The following is a 6,941-nucleotide window of genomic DNA, read 5'->3' on the forward strand; positions in this document are numbered from 1 at the left end:
ACTTTCCTAACCGAGAACAAGCAGTGGGATGCCAGCCTGGCGCAGTCACCTCCAGTCGGAACCGCAGGAACCGGGCGCCAAACAGTGGGCAAGCGACCCGCCTGGATTGGCCTTGTTGTGCCTGATTAAAGGGCTGCGCGGCTGCAGAGAGGAGCATCCCTCAGCTGCAAATCCCACGTCACAGCACCTCCAACACATTATTTATGCCTCCTTTTCATGATGCATTAATGAGCGCCACTGAAATTTTCATTTTTAAAAAATTTATTTGCGGGTTATTTTGGTCATAAAAGGAAACAAGGTGTGACTTTGATATTGTCGCAGTTTTCAATCAGAACATTGCGCTGGCGGCGAGGTCTGCAGGCCTCGGCTCACAGCCGCTATTGTTGGTGTGAGAAATGCCGAGCTGAGCTTTGCGGAATAATCACTAGTTCCCGTGAGGCTTCTCCCCCTTCTCTTTCCCCTCCCCGAGGACCGCGATCTCCTAGGAGGGGGACCCCGGGAGGAAGGTCTCAGCCTCTCCCCAGTCCTCCCGAGCTGGAAAATACCAGGCCTAGACCTCTGCTCGCTGCCCTCGGGCCACCGCCCGGCACACAGAGCTGCGGCCACAGGGCGGCAGATGCAACGCAGGGGAAAGGAGGATGGAGTGAAGGTTTCCTGCACTCGCAGTTTCTATCAGACTGATTAGGCCCCGTCAAAAAAGGCCATTTTCCCGGGTTTGGGACTCTGTGGGCACTGGCACATGCTTAAGCCCCTTCCTTCCGAGCTTCGGACCCGAGTCCGCTCAGGGAGAGCTGCCAAGAATCATGATAGAAATCCGCATCTCCAGTGTCCGGTTCCTCAGGACTCAGTGTGAACCTAGGGGTTTACAGGATCGCAGCGAGGACCCGGGCAACATAAAGCGCTCAGCCTCCCTTGGCACCCACCGCGGTTCTGTTCGCCTGTAAGACCCCCGCTGCACGCAGCTCCCTTCCTTAACCACCTCAGACAAACAGCCCCCAGAGCGCCGCTCTCAGCCTGGGTCCCCAGGGCCGGCGGGAGGCTCGGGTGCGAGGCTTCCAATCAAATCTAAATCCAGACTCGGCTAGAGCTGCTAGCCCTGAGCCCACTGGTGCTGGATACGGATGCTGGGAAGGACTCCCGGCCTGAAGCGCTGGGCAGCCGCGTCTAGACCGCGGGCTTAATCCGCTCGCACTTCGCAGCCGCCTGCAAAACTATAATTGGCCGGGGACCCAGGCTCCGGAACCGCGGAGCGATCTGTACGTCCACTCTCCTGCACTTTCATCAAATCACAAGGTTAGAGGTGACCTGCTTGCTAGCGTCTGAGCCACGGCTTCCTGCTGCAGCTGGTCTTGCTCAGCCATGCCCCTCTCATTAACTCAGGGGCTAATGAAAACTGAAGGCCAGGATGTGGTCCAAGGTTTTCCGTAAAGACCCGTGGCAGCCCTCGTGCTTCCGCGCATTCACCAGCTGGACGCCCTGCCTCCTCTCCCGCACCTTCTCTGCCTGAGCCTCCATCCCTCCCGCATCTTCGAGGCCTTCTCGCGGGGCCTCGAGTCGCTGCCACGGCTGAGCCAGGCGAGAGGAGCTGATTATAAAATCTACGCCGGTTCTGGTGGCGGGGTCAAGGCGGCTGCGCAGGCCACCGCGGAGCAGCTGCGAGCGGCTGCGTTCGGGCTTCCCGGGGTCGGAATAATGCAGAGCGGCGGTGCCGTCTTCTCCCCGTCAGTTGAGAGGCCGCGGTGGCCCGGTTCAAGGTCACTGTCTAGTTTGCGGAGAGCGGCTCCGCCGCATATGCAAATGAGGCAGCGCTTGGGCCCTGAAAGAAATCTGAGTAGGGGCTGAGCAGGCAGGGAGAGGGGAGATGAAAAGCGACGAATGTGGACGGCTTGGGCCCCCACCCCTCAGGCCTCTCTGTTTCACCCCTTTAGGGCAGTTGGACTTGCAACAGGGTCTTCGTCGGATTCAGACTAGACAGAGGTAAAGGAAGGGAGCTCAGTCTCTGTTTTTGCTTCATGAGCTCCTCCAGAGGCCGGAGCGCACTTGGTTCCCAGGTCTTCCTCTGGGAGCACGGGACTTAAGAAAGAAATCTGGGAGGCCCCTTCTCCAGATATTGCCTTCTAAGGACCTACAGCCTGGAGGTGGGGGCTTTAGAGAAGCCTTGGGTGAGGGGGCCCAGTCAGGCTTTTAGGCTCGATCCAGCAGCCTGGGATCAGCAGCGTCCTCACGTCCTTCGATCCCGCAGCTCCTTCTGAGCTGCCTCCCGCCGCAAGACCCCAGCCCGGTTGCCACTCAGGAGACGGGGAAGGGGTGGGGAGTCCCGGCGGGAACATCTGGGAAGCCATCTCTCCACCTCTCACCTGAGCATCCCTAAATGGGCCATCTTTCCCCATTTTCTGTCTTTCCGGCGCGCTAATAGTTAAATGGTTGCGTGGCTCTGACATTTTCCACCTCCGCCAGCAGAGGATCTCCTCCGCCTAGTGAATTACTGAGTGTCAAGAAAGGTGTGGGACCAAGTTAAAAAACACACAACAACACACCCTCATCACACGTCACACCCACAGCCGCCTGCAAGGGGGCCTGGTCTCCGCAGACCTCGAGCTCCAGGTGGGGTGAGGACGACCGCCCCAGAGCCCCCTGCCCCACAGCCAGCGGCTGGTTGTGACCGCGGCCTCCCTCCAGGCCTAGCTCTGGGCAGCGGCTGAGATCTGCCTGGGGTCTGTTCTGCCAGCTACCCAAACGCTCCCCGAAGTCAAGCCCCCAGTGCGGGGTGGGGAGCGCGGGCGGGTCGGAGTAGGGGCCACCGGCCCAGGAGGCTGGTGGGGGTGGGGGAGGGGTGGACGTGCTGTTCACCCCGAGGATGGCTGGGCCGGAAGAGCGGGGTCCACTTACCTTTGGAGACGGAAGAGGTTCGGAAGGATGCGGGGCGGGGGCTCTCAGCCTCTAGACACCCTCTCCCCCTTCCCCAAGACCCGCCGCAGGCCAAGCCGAGGTATCAGAGGAGGGCGGGGCGGAGGAGGCGGAGGGAGCGGCCGGCGGTCGGCGCGCGGGAGCTGAGCTGCGAGCATCTCTGGGGAGGCCGCCTTTTATGGTCGTTATTAGCGCCCCTGTCTAGACTGAAGACGACACCTCCTCTGTGTGTAAACAGAGGCGGCGGGCTCTGGCGGGAAGGGGGGGATGGCGCGTCGAGGGGGCTCGCGGCCCTCCCCTTCTCTGGCCACCGGAAGATCAAGGCCTTTCCCCCCCTCCCCCCTCCCATGTGCTCCTTGCGATGTCAAGGTCAGAAAGACCTAGTCACGGTCAAGGCTAAAAGAGGAAGAGCCTGGTTGGTTGCGAAAGGCTCTGGCCCCCTCCTCCTCCCAGGAGCTCCTCGCTTCCCAGGGTCCCTCTATCCTCCCCCAACGCAAGTCTGGATACACATCTGATCCAGCAGTTGGAGGTTTTTGAGGGGTGGGCTCACGCCAGCAGCCTGGGATCAGCACCGTCCTTACCCAGGCCACCTGAGTCGCACCCAGGTGGATCCTAGCGTGGGGAGTTCTCTTTTGAACAGAGGGGCTGCCGCCGCGTCCCCAGCTCCAATCCCCTGAGCCATGGAGAATGTCAGAGGGCTGTCCCTGCTGCACTCCCTCACTGCTGACCCAGCTGTCTGTGGATCAGCCGCAGGAGCAGATGGCATAGAGACAGCGGTGGAGGAATCTCCCGAGAACTGCTGGCCTTGCTCCCTCAGGTGGGTTCTTGGCTGTGGGGCTGCGACTGAAAGGCCCCGTCTGCTGGCCCTGGGTCTGGGGATGAAGATGTGGGTGGAGAAGGACATGGAAAGGATGTAACTGAGCCCTCCCTGGCGTCCTGGGAGAGTGGCCCCCAGATGGAGAGTCCTGTGAGGCTCCAGCCCACCCCCATCCAGGATTCCCGGTCCTGACCTGGTGGGGCATGAAGGGTGGAGAATGCCACCCCAGACTGTGAGAAAGACAGCAGGGGCTTCCATCCCAGAGGGGAGGGCTGTCTCCAGGAGAAGTCTCTGTGCTCACAGCCCTGCTATTCCCTTGCACTCTCATATTTATTGCAGCCTGACTCTCACACCAACACTAGGAGACTGGCCTTAGAAAGAAAGCCTTTTTATAGATTTGAATAAAGAAGAGAAAACAATTGTATACCCTGAGATGAGTGCTGGCTGGCGACACTCCTACCTACACAGTTGCACACACAGGCAGTAAAGGCTGAGGAAATTCTCCACTGGTCAAAGGCTCTAAACACACACACACACACACACACACACACACACACACACACACCCTTGACAGGAATGTCTCACAGAGTCCCCAGTGAGAATGCCAATTCTTGGAGAACAGAAAGGTAAGGGGCCAACATGATCAGGAAAAGAATAATACATTTTCCCAACGTTGCCACCCCAGAACACACAGTCACACAATACCTGTCTCACATGGGAGTTCCCATTCTCATGCTCACTTACTTTTATGGGAGAGGCATCTTAAAATTGATCCAGGCATGACAATTCCCCAAAATCCATTCAGACACATTTAATCCAGGGCTTGAGAGGGTCTTAAACACATTGGGACTCACAAGGACTCAGAGAGACTTCAGTCTTTGCCTGGGTTACCAGGGTCCCAGTGCAACCCCAGTGAGCTTCCACAGGCTTTCTCCTTCTCTTTTCTTTTTAAAATTTTTTTATTGATTTCAGAGAGGGAGAGGGAGAGAGAGAGATAGAAACATCAATGATGAGAGAATCATTGATAGGCTGCCCTCGGCACACCCCACACTGGGGCTCGAGCTGGCAACCCAAGGCATGTGCCATGGAATGGGGATAGGGGTGGGGATCGAACCATGACCTCCTGGTTCATGACCTCCTGGTTCATGATCTCCTGGTTCATAGGTCAAGGCTCAACCACTGAGCCATGCTGACCAGGCTCTCCTCTTTTTCATCGCCCTCTTCTGGGGCTTTAGTGCCGGTCCCTCTGTGTGTGGAAGGATTCACTCATTTGATTATGCGTGGGTTTGTGTGCAGAAGTGGAGGGCCCCTCAGAGAACTCTAGACGTCTTCCCCTCCCCGCGCAGTCTCCAACTTCCACTGTGTGTACATTGGGTGTTGTGGGACTGCCCAATGCATCTTCAAAGAGAGGTGGGGACCATATCAAGAGAGCCCCAGACCTCTTATTATTCAGTTTCTTTTTTTGCTCAAGCATACATTTAATCTTCAACTCTTTTCATCTCAAGGGAGACTCTGGTTTTGGGGAAAGGTTAGGGTGGTGGATAGGAAGAGAAAGGGGAGATAGAATTAAAAATGAACCTTATTCCTGGGAGATTCACTTACATCTCCTAAATCTCTACTTCCCAGCATATGATTCTTTGATAGTTAACCCAAAGTTAAAATGCAGTTGAATGGGACTGGTGCCACATCAGTAGCAAAGCCTCCAGAGATGGTGAATTCTTCAAGCTCTTTGTCTCTCAGACTCCCTGTGTGTGCATGTGTATGTTTCATCCTCAGAAACATTTATTTATTTCAATAAAATATTTAAAACTTCAGCCATCAGGTAAAGGGAGACCAGAGAACTCTAATTTCCAATTCAATGCCTCCAGTCTTTCTGTGTCTCAGGAGAGGAAGAATATTATATATAAAAATTGCCGCAGTAAAGATTTAATCCAAGATAACATTGTTTTAGGCTATGTTGCTTTTTAAAAGTCTCCTAACCTGACAATTTAACAATCTCATTAACTCTGCCAGATAGGGAGATAGGCATGGACTGACTCAACAGAAAAAAACAAATTAGTGGCAGGGCCTATGGGGCTCCAGATTGCTTGAAAGACCGAGGTTTCCAGGAATGCTGGAGAATAAAAGTGGGGTTGCTTTAGTGAACTGGGGGCACCAGGGATCCTAGCAGCCTGACCTCTCTACATAGGTCACTGGGGAAAGAAAGAGTGCAGCCTGGGAACACCGAGCAGGGCAGGGGTGGCAGTGCGGACCTCTCCCTAGCCTCAGCCCTGAACTGGCTGTAGGAATTTGGGACCCTCTGCAGACAGTAGGGCCTCCAGTTAGCTTTCCACTGCTGTCACTACAGCATTCAGCTCCAGCCCCAAATCCAGATCTGAGCCCCAACTACTAACTGAAATAGCAAGTATTTTTCTCACTCACCTGCTCCCAGGCCTTTTCAGTTGCTGATTACATCCTTCTCTCCATCAGGATGGAAAGAACTTTTCTCCTGTCTAGATAGTTTCAACCACCCAAAGTTAAAAAAAGAAACTGGAGCAAAATATGAGTCAGGGGTCTTCCCAGCTGGGGTGATGGCTGTGCTCTTCCAGTGCCCATTCTGGCTGAGTCAGGTCATCAGAAACTTCTCTGAAGAGCCACTGGAAAGAGAGGCTTCCAAAGACTTTGAGCAATAAAATCAAGGCCCAAAAAAAGATTTTATTTTAAAAACAGGTTTGTGGGTTTTTCTTTTTGCATTCAATTCAATACATTGTCATTCAGACATCACAATACTATATACAGATACACAACATTTTTAAAAAGCCTATTTCTGATGAACATTGCAAAAGAACACTGTTTTGTAATGCGCCAGTGGGAGAAGGTGAGGGGCCCCCTAGCACCAAGTTGGCCTTGAAGAGGGAAATGTTAGGCAGCCTCTACATTAGCTGGCTTTGTGGGGGCCCTTATTTTGGCTTCCTGGAAGAAAACTGCTTTCCTCTGGACAATCAGTAAAAGTGAAAGTATGAGGCCTTTGTTCTCAGCTATTGCCATGATGGAGAAGTGACTGGAGAGGGATTCTGCTGGGGACCCCAAACTCCATCCTGTGGTTCTTTCTTTCTTTATTTTCTTTAAGAAAAAAATATTCTACTTCTTTATGGCCTGGAGAGAGAGAGAGAGAGAGAGAGAGAGAGAGAGAGAGAGAGAGAGAAGAAGAAGAAGAAGAAGAAGAAGAAGAAGAAGA

Source organism: Myotis brandtii, unplaced genomic scaffold (genome assembly GCF_000412655.1).
Source record: "Myotis brandtii unplaced genomic scaffold, ASM41265v1 scaffold29, whole genome shotgun sequence".
Taxonomy (NCBI): Eukaryota; Metazoa; Chordata; class Mammalia; order Chiroptera; family Vespertilionidae; genus Myotis; species Myotis brandtii.